Raw genomic sequence first — 20,252 nt, forward strand, 5'->3', positions numbered from 1 at the left:
AGTAAACTCCTCTAGAGGTTAAACAGTATAGCAGCTTAGATCAGTAAACTCCTCTAGAGGTTAAACAGTATAGCAGCTTAGATCAGTAAACTCCTCTAGAGGTTAAACAGTATAGCAGCTTAGATCAGTAAACTCCTCTAGAGGTTAAACAGTATAGCAGCTTAGATCAGTAAACTCCTCTAGAGGTTAAACAGTATAGCAGCTTAGATCAGTAAACTCCTCTAGAGGTTAAACAGTATAGCAGCTTAGATCATTAAACTCCTCTAGAGGTTAAACAGTATAACAGCTTAGATCAGTAAACTCCTCTAGAGGTTAAACAGTATAGCAGCTTAGATCATTAAACTCCTCTAGAGGTTAAACAGTATAGCAGCTTAGATCATTAAACTCCTCTAGAGGTTAAACAGTATAGCAGCTTAGATCAGTAAACTCCTCTAGAGGTTAAACAGTATAACAGCTTAGATCAGTAAACTCCTCTAGAGGTTAAACAGTGTAGCAGCTTAGATCAGTAAACTCCTCTAGAGGTTAAACAGTATAACAGCTTAGATCAGTAAACTCCTCTAGAGGTCATTCAGTTAAACAGTGTAGCAGCTTAGATCATTAAACTCCACTAGAGATTAAACAGTTGAACTGTACCAGTATCAAATTAAAATGAAATGCTGACTTACAAGCCCTTAACCAACAATCCAACAAGGCAGTTCTAATCAAGACAACTAGTCTGGGTGGTCATTTAATTCATTATTCAGCAGACTTATGGCTTGAGGGTAGAAGATGTTAAGGAGCCTTTTGGACCTAGACTTGGCGCTCCGGTACCACTTGGGTGACTGGAATCTTTGACCATTTTTTGGGCCTTCCTCTGACACCGCCTAGTATATAGGTCCTGGATGGCAGGAAGCTTGGCCCCAGTGATGTACTGGGCCGTACGCACAACCCTCTGTAGCGCCTTACGGTTAGATGCCGAACAGTTGCCATACCAGGCGGTGATGCAAATGGTGAAGATGCTCTCGATGGTGCAGCTGTAGAACTTTTTGAAGATCTGGGGACCCATGTCAAATCTTTTCAGTCTCCTGAAGGGGAAAAGGCATTGTTGTGCCCTCTTCACAACTTTCGTGGTGTGTTTGGATCATGATAGTTTTTTGGTGATGTGGACACCAGGGAACTTGAAACTCTCGACCCGCTCCACTACCACAATGTCAATGGGGGCCTGTTCGGCCCTCCTTTTCCTGTAGTCCACGATCATCTCCTTTGTCTTGATCACATTGAGGAGAGGTTGTTGTCCTGGCACCACACGGCCAGGTCTCTGACATCCTTTCCTACAGGCTGTTTCATTGATGTCGGTGATCAGGTTACCACCATTGTGTCATCAGCAAACTTAATGATGGTGTTGGAGTCGTGCTTGGCCACACAGTTGTGGGTGAACAGGGAGTACAGGAGGGGACTGAGCACCCACCCCTTAGGGACCCCCGTGTTGACAATCAGTGTGGCAGATGTGTTGTTGCCTACCCTCACCACCTGGGGGCGGCCCATCAGGAAGTCCAGGATCCAGTTGCAGAGGGAGGTGTTTAGTCCCAGGGTCCTTAGCTTAGTGATGAGCTTTGAGGGCACTATGGTGCTGAACGCTGAGCTGTAGTCAATGAACAGCATCTTCACATAAGTGTTCCTTTGTCCAGGTGGGAAAGGGCAGTGTGGAGTGCGATTGAGTCATCTGTGGATCTGCTTGAGCGTTATGCGAATTGGAGTGGGTCTAGTGTTTCCGCCATGATGGTGTTGATGTGAGCCATGACCAGCCTTTCAAAGCACTTCATGGCCACCGACGTGAGTGCTACGGGGCGGTAGTCATTTAGCCAGGTTATCCAGACTAACAGAACAGTAAACAGAACAGCAGACAGTTCTACATCAGGAGCGACAGATCAATAGCTCATTATCTACTGTAGCCATAGCCTATGGACAAGTCATAAATTCTACCCTATTCCCAATATAGTGGACTACTTTTGACCAAGGCCCATTGTCCTAAATGGCACCCAATGGGCCCTGGTCAAAAGTAGTACACTTGATTAGGAATAGGGTGTCATTTGTGATGCAGACCTATGTTTGATCCTGTGAGAAGAACAGGGTCATAAATGATAGGCCTGTCTCTATTGATTGGCAGACTGATCTCAACAATGTGCCTTCAGTGTGTTCTAAAAGTATGTGGAAATAGAAATATGTTGTTTCCATTGTTTCCATTTGTTTCCATAGAAATAGATGTTTCCATTTGTTTACATAGAAATAGATGTTTTCCATTTGTTTCCATAGAAATAGATGTTTCCATAGGAATAGATGTTTCGATTTGTTTCCATAGAAATAGATGTTTCCATAGAAATAGATGTTTCGATTTGTTTCCATAGAAATAGATGTTTTCATTGGTTTCCATAGAAATAGATGTTTTCATTTGTTTCCATAGAAATAGATGTTTCCATAGAAATAGATGTTTTCATTTGTTTCCATAGAAATAGATGTTTTCATTTGTTTCCATAGAAACAGATGTTTCCATTTCCAATAGTCTACTGCCATTTAGCTCTTGTCGTCTTAGATTCCAAACATGATGTGTGGTCCATGTGAACAAGTCCACATCGTCTAGATAGTCAAACTCCTGCTACGGCTCTATTTCTCTTACATGTCCAACCTGTTGCCTGGAGACATCTGACATCTCCCGATCCACAATATGGTTAGAGATGAGATTAGTCTGCTGTATATGGTGCTCAGTGGTCACATGTCTCTATATAAAGTTACACTAATGGCCTGACTGTTTTGGAGGCCAAAATATATGATAAGAGTTTTTTCCCGACCACTACTTTACCAGGAACAACTCCTGGCCCTGGGAAAAATGAATTGTCTGGCCCATCAGACTGTCTGTACAGCAAGGTGGCAAATTTAAATCAAACGAAATAGCACCAACGTCTGGTCGTCATAGGTATTACACAACGGACATCGGTTTGTTGTCTTCCTGTTTCAAGATGTGTGTTGCGGTAGGAAGTTGATCGCATGCTATTGCACGGTCTATGGACAGTAACGTTTTAGCTACATTGTGTATTCTCACGATTATGCCCGCAGTAAATCACGGATAGATACATCGACATGGTGTTACATTGTTACTAAAATAACCGGTTAGTTTGACTTGCACGTGGTTGGTGTTACAGTTCAAAGGCAACCAATTTACGAGGTAACGTTACTGTACAGTAGTACAATAACTTGAAATGATTGTTTGACATTAGCTCACATATTGCGTGAAAGGATGCTGAGAACATTTTTAACAGCTGTCCGAGGGCCTGCGGTCTGCGTGGGTCGGTGTTTCAGTAGTGAAGTGAGTGGTGCAGTTTCCACGTTAGCCGGTTTCTCCTCTCCACCATTCTCAACCGAGGCTTCACTCTATGTTCACGTGAGTATTAGTAGACTACTAACGTTATATTCAATGAGCATCTCTCTCTCTACCATTAACTGACTTGTCTAGTTAAATAAAGGTTAAATAAATAAAAAATGGAATGGTGCCAAACACATGGGAAGTCCACTCCAGCCATTACAATGAGCCTGTCCTCCTATAGCTCATCCACCAGCCTCCTCTGTCTACTGTAACTAACCCTGATCCTCTCTTGTTCATAGTGGCCTTACTGTCTGAAGAGATGCTCCTACTGTAACTTCAACAAGTACATTCCTCGCTCTGACAACCAGGACGTCATGTTGGAGTGTCTCCAGCGGGAGACGGAGACCTTACTAAAGCTCAGCCAGGTGTCCCGGTAGGTTTACTGTCTAAATTCAACCCTCCTCTGTGGGCCATCGCCTTTAGCTTTAGTGTCTCCATGGGAGCATCTGAAATGCCACCCTGTTCCCTAAAAAGTGCACTATTTCCAGCGTGCCTGAGGCTGACTATGGAGGGAATAGGGGGCTCACTCAGACTCACTCAGGCTGCTCCCCCTCCTCCTGGAGTTCAACTCCAAGCACAGTAGTCTGAGCATTTTTTCTTCTTTCTATTTTAACATCTAACTCTCTCTCTCTCTCTCTCAATGTCTCTCTTTCTGTCTCCCTGTCTCTCTCTCTCTCTGTCTCCCTGTCTCTCTCTCCCTCTCCCTGTCTCTCTCTCTCTCTCTCTCTCTCCATGTCTCTCTCTAACTCTCTCTCTCTGTCTCTCTCTCTGTCTCCCCCTCTCTCTCTCACGCTCTCTCCCTCTCTCTGGCTCTCTCTCTCTCTCATCTTCAGGATCACCTCTGTGTTTTTTGGAGGTGGGACTCCTAGCCTGGCCCGCCCCTCCACTATCGCTGCAGTCCTAGAGACGGTTGCCAGGCACGCTGGACTATCAGAGGAGGCGGAGGTCACTCTGGAGGTCAACCCCACCCCCGTAGGAAGCTCTAAGTTGGAGGACTTCCTCCATGCTGGTGTCAACCGTTTTTCCATCGGGGTGCAGGTGAGATTAAGGCTGGTGTTCAGTCAGTTGCACATAGTAGATTTCCAGAAATCATTCTCAGAAATATTGAATTACGTCCTCCTACTGTACATCCCCTGGGCTATAAGAGTAATGGGAACGGTTAGGTGGAGACTAGCAACCCTTTGCCATAAGAGAGGAGAGGAGTCCCTGGAGGATAAGAGTGCGATGCAACACAGTCAGTCAATGATCACTAGCTTTGTTCTGAACAGTCAGTCAATGATCACTAGCTTTGTTCTGAACAGTCAGTCACCGATCACTAGCTTTGTTCTGAACAGTCAGTCACCGATCACTAGCTTTGTTCTGAACAGTCAGTCACTGATCACTAGCTTTGTTCTGAACAGTCAGTCACTGATCACTAGCTATGTTCTGAACAGTCAGTCAATGATCACTAGCTTTGTTCTGAACAGTCAGTCACTGATCACTAGCTTTGTTCTGAACAGTCAGTCACTGATCACTAGCTTTGTTCTGAACAGTCAGTCACTGATCACTAGCTTTGTTCTGAACAGTCAGTCACTGATCACTAGCTTTGTTCTGAACAGTCAGTCACTGATCACTAGCTTTGTTCTGAACAGTCAGTCAATGATCACTAGCTTTGTTCTGAGAGCCAGTTGTACTTTTCCTATGTGGAGCTGGTCGGGGAGCTGAAGGAGACACTGTTCAGACATGTCTCATATGTCTGCTTCTTTTCAACCAACAGTCTCTCCGGGACGACAACCTGAAGGTTCTGGGGAGAGATCATAACTCCCAGCATGCTTTGCAGACCGTAGCGGAGGCTCGGAGGCTCTGCCCGGGTAGGGTGTCAGTCGACGTCATGTTCGGACGTCCTGGTCAGAGCGTTGCATGCTGGGAGTTGGAATTGGATGAGCTGCTGTCGGTGTGTGATGACCACGTCTCCCTGTACCAGCTGACCCTGGAGAGAGGCATGTCTTCCCAACACTGATAGTTTTTTGGGTATTTAGAAGTTGAATTGACAGGTACAGATGGGGAGATGGAGGAGAGGACTACAGGAGAGACAGTAGCAGGAACACCACCACTACACCGCCCCAGCAGACTGAATTTGCAGTTATTTTGAAGGTTTTACTTGCAGTGACTGTGATATGTGGCTGTTTTTACTTAGCGTAGTTGAGTTAGTAGCTGTAGTGATTGACAGGTAATAGGTATCCAAATGTGTAACGATACTCTAAATCCTCCTCCTCCTCAGACGAGGAGAGGAGAGAGGGATCTGAAGACCAATGTGCAGCGAGGTATGATGACATGATTTATTTGAGACACGACAAAACAACAAACACGACGTAGACAGAAAACGAACTATACTTGAATAAACTACAAAACAAATAAACGATGGAAACAGACCTGGACACGAACTTACATATAACTTGAAGAACGCACGAACAGGTACACGACTACAAACCAACGCTACAGTCCCGTGTGGCACAAACATACATACAGACACAGGAGACAACCACCCACAAACAAACAGTGTGAAAACACCTACCTTAATATGACTCTCAATCAGAGGAAATGAAAACCACCTGCCTCTAATTGAGAGCCATATCAGGTCACCCTTAAACCAACATAGAAACAGAAAACATAGACTGCCCACCCAAACTCACGTCCTGACCAGCTAACACATACACAAACTAACAGAAAACAGGTCAGGAACGTGACATAACCCCCCCCCTCAAGGTGCGTACTCCGAACGCACCACCAAAAGTCTAGGGGAGGGTCTGGGTGGGCATCTGACCACGGTGGTGGCTCCGGCTCCGGACGCTGTCCCAATCCCACCATAATAAATCCCCACTTCTGTGTCTTCCTCAAGGTGGCGACCCTCGCCACCGACCTTGGACTGGGAACCCTAGACATGGGTCCCGCTGGATTTAGTGGCCGCCCCGGACTGAGGGACGGCAGCTCCGGACTGAGGGACAACACCGGGACAAGGGGCAACACCGGGACAAGGGGCAGGTCCCGGCTGATAAACTCTGGCAGATCCTGGCTGGCTGGCTCTGGCGGATCCTGGCTGGATGACGGCTCTGGCTGGTCATGGCTCGCTGACGGCTCTGGCTGGTCCTGGCTGGACGGCTCTGAAGGCTGGTCCTGGCTGGACGGCTCTGAAGGCTGATCCGGTCTGACGGAAGGCTCTGGCTGATCCGGTCTGGCGGAAGGCTCTGGCTGATCCGGTCTGGCGGAAGGCTCTGGCTGATCCGGTCTGGCGGAAGGCTCTGGCTGATCCGGTCTGGCGGAAGGCTCTGGCTGATCCGGTCTGGCGGAAGGCTCTGGCTGATCCGGTCTGGCGGAAGGCTCTGGCGGCTCCGGTCTGGCGGAAGGCTCTGGCGGCTCCGGTCTGGCGGAAGGCTCTGGCGGCTCCTGTCTGGCTGACGGCTCTGTAGGCTCTTGGCAGACGGGCGGCTCTGTAGGCTCTTGGCAGACGGGCGGCTTTGCAGGCTCATGGCAGACGGGCAGCTTTGCAGGCTCATGGCAGACGGGCAGTTCAGGTGCCATTTGGCAGACGGGCAGTTCAGGCGCCGCTGGGCAGACGGGCAGTTCAGGCGCCGCTGGGCAGACGGGCAGTTCAGGCGCCGCTGGGCAGACGGGCAGTTCAGGCGCCGCTGGGCAGACGGGCAGTTCAGGCGCCGCTGGGCAGACGGGCAGTTCAGGCGCTGCTGGGCAGACGGGCAGTTCAGGCACCGCTGGGAAGACGGGCACACCTGTAGGGAGGAGACGGAGAGACAGCCTGGTGCGTGGGGCTGCCACAGGACCCACCAGGCTGGAGAGACCTACAGGAGGCTTGATGTTAAAAGGCACCTGAAGGACCGGGCTGTGGAGGAGCACTGGAGCTCTGGTGCGCAGCCTTGGCACCACTCCCCCAGGCTGGCATACTACTCCAGCCCGTACCCTCCAGAGTGCAGGCACAGGTTGAACCGGGCTGTGGATGAGCACTGGAGATCTAGTGCCTACTACGCGCACCTCTCCCTTAGGCTCCACTCCCACATTTGCCCGGTACGAGCGGAGCGTAGGCATAGGACGCACTGCACCCTCCCAGCGCCCCGGAGACACAGCACGCAGAGCCGGCGCAGGATACCCTGGACCGAAACTGCGTACCGGAGACCAGACGCGCTGAGCAGGCACAATACGCCCCGGCTGGATGCCCACACTCACTTGACACTTTCGGGGGGCTGCCCTATAGCGCACCAGGCTATGGGCACGCACTGGCGACACCGTGCGCTTAACCGCATAACACGGTGCCTGACCAGTGACGCGTTGCTTATAATAAGCACGAGGAGTGCGCTCAGGTCTGCTACCTGGCTTAGCCACACTCCTCTCTAGCCCCCCCCCAAAAAATTTCTGGGGTTGCCTCTCGTACCTGTCCCGCTGTCGTGCTGCCTCCTCATATCGCCGCCGCTCAGCTTTCGCTTCCTCCAGCTCAGCTTTGGGGCGGCGATACTCCCCAGCCTGTGCCCAGGGTCCTTCTCCATTCAACTCTTCCTCCCAAGTCCACAAGTCCTGGGATTTCTGTGGTTGCTTTCGCTGCCCTTTTCCCCGCTGCTTGGTTCTGGTAATTTGGTGGGTGGTTCTGTAACGATACTCTAAATCCTCCTCCTCCTCAGACGAGGAGAGGAGAGAGGGATCTGAAGACCAATGTGCAGCGAGGTATGATGACATGATTTATTTGAGACACGACAAAACAACAAACACGACGTAGACAGAAAACGAACTATACTTGAATAAACTACAAAACAAATAAACGATGGAAACAGACCTGGACACGAACTTACATATAACTTGAAGAACGCACGAACAGGTACACGACTACAAACCAACGCTACAGTCCCGTGTGGCACAAACATACATACAGACACAGGAGACAACCACCCACAAACAAACAGTGTGAAAACACCTACCTTAATATGACTCTCAATCAGAGGAAATGAAAACCACCTGCCTCTAATTGAGAGCCATATCAGGTCACCCTTAAACCAACATAGAAACAGAAAACATAGACTGCCCACCCAAACTCACGTCCTGACCAGCTAACACATACACAAACTAACAGAAAACAGGTCAGGAACGTGACAAAATGAATATATGACCTGACTGTAAGTCACTCTGGATAAGAGATTCTGCTGCTAAATGACTCCAATGTAAACATGTCAACTGCAGGCACACAGCTCTTCAGACAGGTCCAGAAAGGCCAACTGAGCGTGCCCAGTGATGACATCACAGCTGTCATGTATGAATCTGCCAGGAGGATTCTTCAGAAGAGAGGCTATCTGCAGTATGAGGTGTCCAACTTTGCAAGAAATGTAAGTTCTACTCTCTTTCTCTGTGTGTGTGCGTGCGTGCGTGTGTGTGTGTGTGTGTGTGTGTGTGTGTGTGTGTGTGTGTGTGTGTGTGTGTGTGTCTGTCTGTCTGTCTGTCCTACCACTGTGCTACAGTAGAAATACTTTTAGTAGAAAACCCTGCTGTAGAAATACATTTAGCAGAAAACCCTGCAGTATAAACACCTTTAGTAGAAAACCCTGCTGTAGAAATACCTTTAGTAGAAAACCCTGCTGTAGAAATACATTTAGTAGAAAACCCTGCTGTAGAAATACATTTAGCAGAAAACCCTGCTGAAGAAACAGCTTTAGTAGAAAACCCTGCTGTAGAAATACATTTAGCAGAAAACCCTGCTGAAGAAACACCTTTAGTAGAAAACCCTGCTGTAGAAATACATTTAGTAGAAAACCCTGCTGTAGAAATACATTTAGCAGAAAACCCTGCTGAAGAAACACCTTTAGTAGAAAACCCTGCTGAAGAAATACATTTAGTAGAAAACCCTGCAGTAGAAACACCTTTAGTAGAAAACCCTGCTGTAGAAACACCAGGCTATTCTCTGTGCTGTATTGGTTGTGGTAACTATTGAATATGAATATTACCTGCTACAGTCAGCACACATCTGTAATATACCTTGTGTATTTTCTGTTTGTTTTGAAGGGTGCCATCAGCCAACACAATATGAGCTACTGGAAGGCCAGTCAGTATCTTGGAGTGGGCCCAGGTGAGTTAATAGTGCTTTATGAATGCTCTATAAAGACTTAATGAATTCTCTATAATACCGTAATGAATGCTCTATAATACCGCAATGAATGCTCTATAAAGACTTAATGAATGCTCTATAAAGACTTTATGAATGCTCTATAATACCGTAATGAATGCTCTATAAAGACTTTATGAATGCTCTATAAAGACTTAATGAATGCTCTATAAAGACTTAATGAATGCTCTATAAAGACTTAATGAATGCTCTATAACACCGTTATGAATGCTCTATAAAGACTTAATGAATGCTCTATAATACCGTAATGAATGCTCTATAACAGCATTATGAATGCTCTATAAAGACTTTATGAATGCTCTATAACATCGTAATGAATGCTCTATAAAGACTTAATGAATGCTCTATAATACCGTAATGAATGCTCTATAACAGCATTATGAATGCTCTATAAATACTTTATGAATGCTCTATAACATCGTAATGAATGCTCTATAAAGACTTTATGAATGCTCTATAACACCTTAGTGAATGCTCTATAACACCGTAATGAATGCTCTATAAAGACTTTATGAATGCTCTATAAAGCCTTCATCTGTGGTTGTTTATTTGAAGAGGGACTCTTCTGTCTACCAGGTGCCCATGGTCGCTTCGTCCCCCATGGAGAGGGGGATGTGTGTCGAGAGGCCCGTACCCAGACTCTGGAGCCTGATGTCTGGTTGAGAGAGGTGCAGCAGAGGGGTCACGGGACTCGACGCAGGATACCCCTCACTTACCTGGGACTGTGAGTCAACTACTTTCCGCTTCAGGCTGTTTACCTGCAGAATTCACACCGTGCTGCTCATTAAAGGGATAATCCACTCCAGAATGAAATTCCTGTCAATTTGTTAATAATCTATGATCTCTGAGTGGGTAAGATAACTATTTTCACCATGATTTGACTTCTAAGTGGTCCGTCTGTGCAAACAGAAAATCGTGTCGTGCCACGTCATCGCGATAAGGCTCTCATCACTGTAGATCGGGAATAACAAACTATCACATTTCATAACGCTTAAAAAATCAGTAAGTGCACTCCCCGTATCAGCCAGTAGAGGGCATGGACAGACTGGTTGACTGAGTCAGCTGATCTACTGTCTACTGCTCTTCAGACTGTTCACCTGCAGGGTTCACACGGTGCTGCACGTTAATGATCTACTACTAATAATACTGTTCACACGGTGCTGCACGTTAATGACCTACTACTAATAATACTGTTCACACGGTGCTGCACGTTAATGATCTACTTCTAATAATACTGTTCACACGGTGCTGCACATTAATGATCTACTTCTAATAATACTGTTCACACGGTGCTGCACGTTAATGACCTACTACTAATAATACTGTTCACACGGTGCTGCACGTTAATGATCTACTTCTAATAATACTGTTCACACGGTGCTGCACATTAATGATCTACTTCTAATAATACTGTTCACCTGCAGGGTTCACATGGTGCTGCACGTTAATGACCTACTTCTAATAATACTGTTCACCTGCAGGGTTCACACGGTGCTGCACGTTAATGATCTACTTCTAATAATACTGTTCACCTGCAGGGTTCACACGGTGCTGCACGTTAATGATCTACTTCTAATAATACTGTTCACTTGCAGGGTTCACACGATGCTGCACGTTAATGATCTACTTCTAATAATACTGTTCACACGGTGCTCCACGTTAATGATCTACTTCTAATAATACTGTTCACACGGTGCTGCACGTTAATGATCTACTTCTAATAATACTGTTCACCTGCAGGGTTCACACGGTGCTGCACGTTAATGACCTACTTCTAATAATACTGTTCACCTGCAGGGTTCACACGGTGCTGCACGTTAATGACCTACTTCTAATAATACTGTTCACACGGTGCTGCACGTTAATGATCTTTTACTAATAATACTGTTCACCTGCAGGGTTCACACGGTGCTGCACGTTAATGATCTACTTCTAATAATACTGTTCACCTGCAGGGTTCACACGGTGCTGCACGTTAATGATCTACTTCTAATAATACTGTTCACCTGCAGGGTTCACACGGTGCTGCACGTTAATGACCTACTTCTAATAATACTGTTCACACGGTGCTGCACGTTAATGATCTACTTCTAATAATACTGTTCACATGCAGGGTTCACACGGTGCTGCACGTTAATGACCTACTTCTAATAATACTGTTCACACGGTGCTGCACGTTAATGATCTACTTCTAATAATACTGTTCACCTGCAGGGTTCACACGGTGCTGCACGTTAAAGATCTACTTCTAATAATACTGTTCACCTGCAGGGTTCACACGGTGCTGCACGTTAATGACCTACTTCTAATAATACTGTTCACACGGTGCTGCACGTTAATGAGCTACTTCTAATAATACTCCAGACTCACTCATAGCATGGGATTCTATTCAGGGGTTGTATTTGTACATCAAGCGCTCACGCTACAGAAACAGGAAGTCCTGCCCAATGGGCCATTCTGACTCGGACAAGGCTTCCTTTCTCACAGCATGGCAGATAATATACTGTAGCAACTTGTTACCTTTATTCATCTGATTGCAGATTGGAGGAAGTGTTGGTCATGGGACTGCGTTTGATTGACGGCATCACTCACCAGGTAATCTAGGCTAACCCAGAATACTGACCGCATCACTCACCAGGTAATCTAGGTTAACCCAGAATACTGACGGTATCACTCACCAGGTAATCTAGGTTAACCCAGAATACTGACGGCATCACTCACCAGGTAATCTAGGTTAACCCAGAATACTGACCGCATCACTCACCAGGTAATCTCGGTTAACCCAGAATACTGACGGCATCTCTCACCAGGTAATCTAGGTTAACCCAGATTACTGACGGCATCTCTCACCAGGTAATCTAGGCTCCCAGAATACTGATGGGATCTCTCACCAGGTAATCTAGGCTAACCCAGAATACTGACGGCATCACTCACCAGGTAATCTCGGTTAACCCAGAATACTGACCGCATCACTCACCAGGTAATCTAGGTTAACCCAGAATACTGACCGCATCACTCACCAGGTAATCTAGGTTAACCCAGAATACTGACCGCGTCACTCACCAGGTAATCTAGGTTAACCCAGAATACCGACGGCATCACTCACCAGGTAATCTAGGCTAACCCAGAATACTGATGACATCACTCACCAGGTAATCTCGGTTAACCCAGAACCAAAAGTCTCACATAATTTGGTCAGATTATGTTTACATAGTCTGTCCACATACTATACAGTATATATATACACAGTATATGCTATACCAAGAGGAGGTTTCAGTTGTTTCTAGATTCATTGTCTGCATCAATAGGGGCCATCAGTGATAAAAGCATGTTTTAACCTGATGTTGTGTTCAGTATTTGTATGTTCCACACAATTGTTCTGATTCACCTTACTTCCTGTCTACATCGGTCTTTATGTCTCTGATTCACCTTACTTCCTGTCTACATCGGTCTTTATGTCTCTGGTTCACCTTACTTCCTGTCTACATCTGTCTTTATGTCTCTGATTCACCTTACTTCCTGTCTACATCTGTCTTTATGTCTCTGATTCACCTTACTTCCTGTCTACATCTGTCTTTATGTCTCTGATTCACCTTACTTTCTGTCTTTATGTCTCTGGTCCACCTTACTTCCTGTCTACATCTGTCTTTATGTCTCTGGTTCACCTTACTTCCTGTCTACATCTGTCTTTATGTCTCTGATTCACCTTACTTCCTGTCTACATCTGTCTTTATGTTTCTGATTCACCTTACTTTCTGTCTTTATGTCTCTGATTCACCTTACTTCCTGTCTACATCTGTTTTATGTCTCTGATTCACCTTACTTCCTGTCTACATCTGTCTTTATGTCTCTGATTCACCTTACTTCCTGTCTACATCTGTCTTTATGTCTCTGATTCACCTTACTTCCTGTCTACATCGGTCTTTATGTCTCTGATTCACCTTACTTCCTGTCTACATCGGTCTTTATGTCTCTGGTTCACCTTACTTCCTGTCTACATCGGTCTTTATGTCTCTGGTTCACCTTACTTCCTGTCTACATCTGTCTTTATGTCTCTGGTTCACCTTACTTCCTGTCTACATCTGTCTTTATGTCTCTGATTGACCTTACTTCCTGTCTACATCTGTCTTTATGTCTCTGATTCACCTTACTTCCTGTCTACATCTGTCTTTATGTCTCTGATTCACCTTACTTCCTGTCTACATCTGTCTTTATGTCTCTGATTCACCTTACTTCCTGTCTACATCTGTCTTTATGTCTCTGATTCACCTTACTTCCTGTCTACATCGGTCTTTATGTCTCTGATTCACCTTACTTCCTGTCTACATCGGTCTTTATGTCTCTGGTTCACCTTACTTCCTGTCTACATCGGTCTTTATGTCTCTGGTTCACCTTACTTCCTGTCTACATCTGTCTTTATGTCTCTGATTCACCTTACTTCCTGTCTACATCTGTCTTTATGTCTCTGATTCACCTTACTTCCTGTCTACATCGGTCTTTATGTTTCTGATTCGTGCTATTTCTGTGGCAGCATTGGCAGTTGTTCAGTCCCAGGGCAGATCTACACCAGATTCTCAGCTCATCCTCTGAAGTACAAGATCTTCAACAGACAGGCCTTCTAATCCTGGATGACAGGTAACCCAGCCCTTCAACAGACAGGCCTTCTAATCCTGGATGACAGGTAACCCAGACCTTCAACAGACAGGCCTTCTAATCCTGGATGACAGGTAACCCAGACCTTCAACAGACAGGTCTTCTTATCCTGGATGACAGGTAACCCAGACCTTCAACAGACAGGTCTTCTAATCCTGGATGACAGGTAACCCAGACCTTCAACAGACAGGCCTTCTAATCCTGGATGACGGGTAACCCAGACCTTCAACAGACAGGCCTTCTAATCCTGGATGACAGGTAACCCAGACCTTCAACAGACAGACCTTCTAATCCTGGATGACAGGTAACCCAGACCTTCAACAGACAGGCCTTCTAATCCTGGATGACAGGTAACCCAGACCTTCAACAGACAGGCCTTCTAATCCTGGATGACAGGTAACCCAGACCTTCAACAGACAGGTCTTCTAATCCTGGATGACAGGTAACCCAGACCTTCAACAGACAGGCCTTCTAATCCTGGATGACAGGTAACCCAGACCTTCAACAGACAGGCCTTCTAATCCTGGATGACAGGTAACCCAGACCTTCAACAGACAGGCCTTCTAATCCTGGATGACAGGTAACCCAGACCTTCAACAGACAGGTCTTCTAATCCTGGATGACAGGTAACCCAGACCTTCAACAGACAGTTCTTCTAATCCTGGATGACAGGTAACCCAGACCTTCAACAGACAGGTCTTCTAATCCTGGATGACAGGTAACCCAGACCTTCAACAGACAGGCCTTCTAATCCTGAATGACAGGTAACCCAGACCTTCAACAGACAGGCCTTCTAATCCTGGATGACAGCTAACCCAGACCTTCAACAGACAGGCCTTCTAATCCTGGATGACAGGTAACCCAGATCTTCAACAGACAGGTCTTCAAATCCTGGATGACAGGTAACCCAGACCTTCAACAGACAGGTCTTCTAATCCTGGATGACAGGTAACCCAGACCTTCAACAGACAGGCCTTCTAATCCTGGATGACAGGTAACCCAGACCTTCAACAGACAGGTCTTCTAATCCTGGATGACAGGTAACCCAGACCTTCAACAGACAGGCCTTCTAATCCTGGATGACAGGTAACCCAGACCTTCAACAGACAGGCCTTCTAATCCTGGATGACAGGTAACCCAGACCTTCAACAGACAGGTCTTCTAATCCTGGATGACAGGTAACCCAGATCTTCAACAGACAGGTCTTCAAATCCTGGATGACAGGTAACCCAGACCTTCAACAGACAGGTCTTCTAATCCTGGATGACAGGTAACCCAGACCTTCAACAGACAGGCCTTCTAATCCTGGATGACAGGTAACCCAGACCTTCAACAGACAGGTCTTCTAATCCTGGATGACAGGTAACCCAGACCTTCAACAGACAAGCCTTATAACTTGTGGTTTGTTTAAAGTGGGACCCAGTAGTTGTATCTCTGTGTCTGTATGAGTCTATTTGAATCAGCTGTGTAGTGGTAGGGGCAAAACCCAAAACGTGCTCCCCTTGGGTCCCGGGACTGAGTTTGGGAAACACTGACAACCCCTTTTGTCTTGTGTGTAGGGGTCTGCGGTGCTCGTGGCAGGGCCTGGCCTTACTGGACAGCATGTTACCCACCCTGCTGCTGCTGCTGGAGGCCTACATCACCCAGGGGCTCCAGGAGCAGCAGGCCAGGGGGCCACCATAGGAGACCAGAGAGATAGAGGACAGAGGGGCTACAAGCCTGGCTGACCCGGAGACTGACCCGGAGACTGACCCGGAGACTGACCCGGCGACTGACCCGGAGGCTGACCCGGAGGCTGACCCGGCGACTGACCCGGAGACTGACCCGGCGACTGACCCGGAGACTGACCCGGCGACTGACCCGGAGACTGACCCCGGAGACTGACCCCGGAGACTGACCCCGGAGACTGACCCGGAGACTGACCCAGAGAGCCACTATGAACTGTAGATACGGGTCTGATCTACCATCTCCACTGATGAAGTAGATTAGCTGCAGTAAGATGACACTAAACTACAGTCACCATGTTGTGATCAGTGACGGGTTAGATGGGCCTGAGATGCTGATAAAGATCTGTACAGGATATTTACAGTTGAACAGGATGCTGCCGGGACTCAGGAAAGGTTCTCCACACCATGTCCTCTATGAACAAATCATTCTGTACCCCTTCAATGTAGTAGAGGTAATCTCTCTCTCACACACACACACACACACACACACACACACACACACACACACACACACACACACACACACACACACACACACACACACACACACACACACACACACACACACACACACACACGACAAGCAGTTACCAAAAGCAGCAGTTAAATAAAAGGTTAGCGTGCCACAGACTCCAGTTTCTCCACGCTTATCTAGTTATCTGTCATCAGCGCTGTAGTGAACCACTGTTATTGTCAAAGTCCCTCTAATGGATCTCTGCTTCCTCATCATCATAGCGTGAGAAGATGTAGCGTGAGCAGGGGGCTGGGTCACCTGACAGAGTGAGAGTGGGTGACGCGGTCGTGGTCCCTGTATCTGGCCCAGGTGCAGAGCAGATGCCAGATTAGACAGACAGGCTTAAACCTTCTGTTGTCCATCAGCTGTCATGAAAGGCTTGGTCTGACAGGTACACAACATGTAATCCACCAAGAAGAGTCTGGAGCGTGTTGTTTAAGCCTGAAGACAGCATCACAACACTGTAGACTGGAGCGTGTTGTTTAAGCCTGAAGACAGCACCACAACACTGTAGACTGGAGCGTGTTGTTTAAGCCTGAAGACAGCATCACAACACTGTAGACTGGAGCGTGTTGTTTAAGCCTGAAGACAGCACCACAACACTGTAGACTGGAGCGTGTTGTTTAAGCCTGAAGACAGCACCACAACACTGTAGACTGGAGCGTGTTGTTTCAGCATGAAGACAGCACCACAACACTGTAGACTGGAGCGTGTTGTTTAAGCCTGAAGACAGCATCACAACACTGTAGACTGGAGCGTGTTGTTTAAGCCTGAAGACAGCACCACAACACTGTAGACTGGAGCGTGTTGTTTAAGCATGAAGACAGCATCACAACACTGTAGACTGGAGCGTGTTGTTGAAGCCTGAAGACAGCATCACAACACTGTAGACTGGAGCGTGTTGTTTCAGCATGAAGACAGCACCACAACACTGTAGACTGGAGCGTGTTGTTGAAGCCTGAAGACAGCACCACAACACTGTAGACTGGAGCGTGTTGTTTAAGCATGAAGACAGCATCACAACACTGTAGACTGGAGCGTGTTGTTTCAGCATGAAGACAGCATCACAACACTGTAGACTGGAGCGTGTTGTTTAAGCATGAAGACAGCATCACAACACTGTAGACTGGAGCGTGTTGTTTCAGCCTGAAGACAGCATCACAACACTGTAGACTGGAGCGTGTTGTTTCAGCCTGAAGACAGCACCACAACACTGTAGACTGGAGCGTGTTGTTTAAGCATGAAGACAGCACCACAACACTGTAGACTGGAGCGTGTTGTTTCAGCATGAAGACAGCATCACAACACTGTAGACTGGAGCGTGTTGTTTAAGCATGAAGACAGCATCACAACACTGTAGACTGGAGCGTGTTGTTTAAGCATGAAGACAGCATCACAACACTGTAGACTGGAGCGTGTTGTTTAAGCCTGAAGGCAGCACCACAACACTGTAGACTGGAGCGTGTTGTTTCAGCCTGAAGACAGCATCACAACACTGTAGACTGGAGCGTGTTGTTTCATCCTGAAGACAGCATCACAACACTGTAGACTGGAGCGTGTTGTTTAAGCCTGAAGACAGCATCACAACACTGTAGACTGGAGCGTGTTGTTTCAGCATGAAGACAGCACCACAACACTGTAGACTGGAGCGTGTTGTTTAAGCATGAAGACAGCATCACAACACTGTAGACTGGAGCGTGTTGTTTCAGCATGAAGACAGCACCACAACACTGTAGACTGGAGCGTGTTGTTGAAGCCTGAAGACAGCATCACAACACTGTAGACTGGAGCGTGTTGTTTCAGCATGAAGACAGCACCACAACACTGTAGACTGGAGCGTGTTGTTTCAGCCTGAAGACAGCACCACAACACTGTAGACTGGAGCGTGTTGTTTAAGCCTGAAGACAGCACCACAACACTGTAGACTGGAGCGTGTTGTTTAAGCATGAAGACAGCATCACAACACTGTAGACTGGAGCGTGTTGTTTAAGCCTGAAGACAGCACCACAACACTGTAGACTGGAGCGTGTTGTTTCAGCATGAAGACAGCATCACAACACTGTAGACTGGAGCGTGTTGTTTCAGCCTGAAGACAGCACCACAACACTGTAGACTGGAGCGTGTTGTTTAAGCCTGAAGACAGCACCACAACACTGTAGACTGGAGCGTGTTGTTTAAGCATGAAGACAGCACCACAACACTGTAGACTGGAGCGTGTTGTTTAAGCCTAAAGACAGCATCACAACACTGTAGGCTGGAGCGTGTTGTTTAAGCCTGAAGACAGCATCACAACACTGTAGACTGGAGCGTGTTGTTTAAGCATGAAGACAGCATCACAACACTGTAGACTGGAGCGTGTTGTTTCAGCCTAAAGACAGCACCACAACACTGTAGACTGGAGCGTGTTGTTTAAGCATGAAGACAGCATCACAACACTGTAGACTGGAGCGTGTTGTTTAAGCATGAAGACAGCACCACAACACTGTAGACTGGAGCGTGTTGTTTAAGCATGAAGACAGCATCACAACACTGTAGACTGGAGCGTGTTGTTTAAGCATGAAGACAGCATCACAACACTGTAGACTGGAGCGTGTTGTTTAAGCATGAAGACAGCATCACAACACTGTAGACTGGAGCGTGTTGTTGAAGCCTGAAGACAGCATCACAACACTGTAGACTGGAGCGTATTGTGGAGGCTTGTTGAGATGGGCCTCTTGACACGCTGAGTGTATTGTAGTTATAGTGTACATGGGTTAATAAGAAGAGCACATTTATAATAGGATAATTATAACCGATTGCCAAGTCTGTGAAATGTATAGTTGGTTTAATTTCTTACTCAATAAAAATGTAAAGTGCTTTCTACTATTCATTCTCATATTAATGGTCATTCATGCTCATTAAAGAAATTGTGTGCATTCCCTATAAATGTAAATACTTTTGACCTGAGCCCTGTGAGCCCTATGAGCCCTGACCTGATGCCCTGTGAGTCCTGACCTGAGCCCTGTGAGTCCTGACCTGAGCCCTGTGAGCCCTGAGGGTTAACTGCCTTGTTCAGGGGCAGAACGACAGCCCTATGAGGCGGGGCGGCAGCGTAGCCTAGTGGTTAGAGCTTTGGACTAGTAACCGAAATGTTGCAAGTTCGAATCCCCGAGCTGACAAGGTACAAATCTGTCGTTCTGCCCCTGAACAAGGCAGTTAACCCACTGTTCCTAGGCCGTCATTGAAAATAAGAATTTGTTCTTAACTGACTTGCCTAGTTAAATAAAGGTAAAATAAAAATGAGCCCTGACATGAGTCCTGACCTGAGCCCTAACCAAAACGAGTGCATTACATAGGGAATAGGATGCCATTTGGAATGCACACAATACCATCTCTCCATGTCTCTCTCCATGTCTCTTTCTCCATGTCTACATGTCTCTTTCTCCATGTCTCTGTCTCCATGTCTCTCTCTGTCTCCATGTCTCTCTCTGTCTCCATGTCTCTTTCTCCATGTCTCTCTCTGTCTCCATGTCTCTCTCTGTCTCCATGTCTCTTTCTCCATGTCTCTCTCTGTCTCCATGTCTCTCTCTTTCTCCATGTCTCTTTCTCCATGTCTCTTTCTCCATGTCTCTCTCTTTCTCCATGTCTCTTTCTCCATGTCTCTTTATCAATGTCTCCATGTCTCTCTCCATGTCTCTCTCTGTCTCCATGTCTCTCTTTGTCTCCATGTCTCTCTCCATGTCTCTTTATCAATGTCTCCATGTCTCTCTCCATGTCTCTTTATCAATGTCTCCATGTCTCTCTCCATGTCTCTCTCTGTCTCCATGT

The 20,252-nt window shown here is 46.7% G+C and overlaps 1 pseudogene; it reads left to right on the top strand.

The window, feature by feature from the left end:
* The first annotated feature begins 2,956 nt into the window (after positions 1-2,956).
* Positions 2,957-15,931, top strand: LOC129842639 (radical S-adenosyl methionine domain-containing protein 1, mitochondrial-like; annotated as a pseudogene).
* Positions 15,932-20,252: the final 4,321 nt, after the last annotated feature.

The sequence above is a fragment of the Salvelinus fontinalis genome, unplaced genomic scaffold (genome assembly GCF_029448725.1).
Source record: "Salvelinus fontinalis isolate EN_2023a unplaced genomic scaffold, ASM2944872v1 scaffold_0057, whole genome shotgun sequence".
Lineage (NCBI taxonomy): Eukaryota > Metazoa > Chordata > Actinopteri > Salmoniformes > Salmonidae > Salvelinus > Salvelinus fontinalis.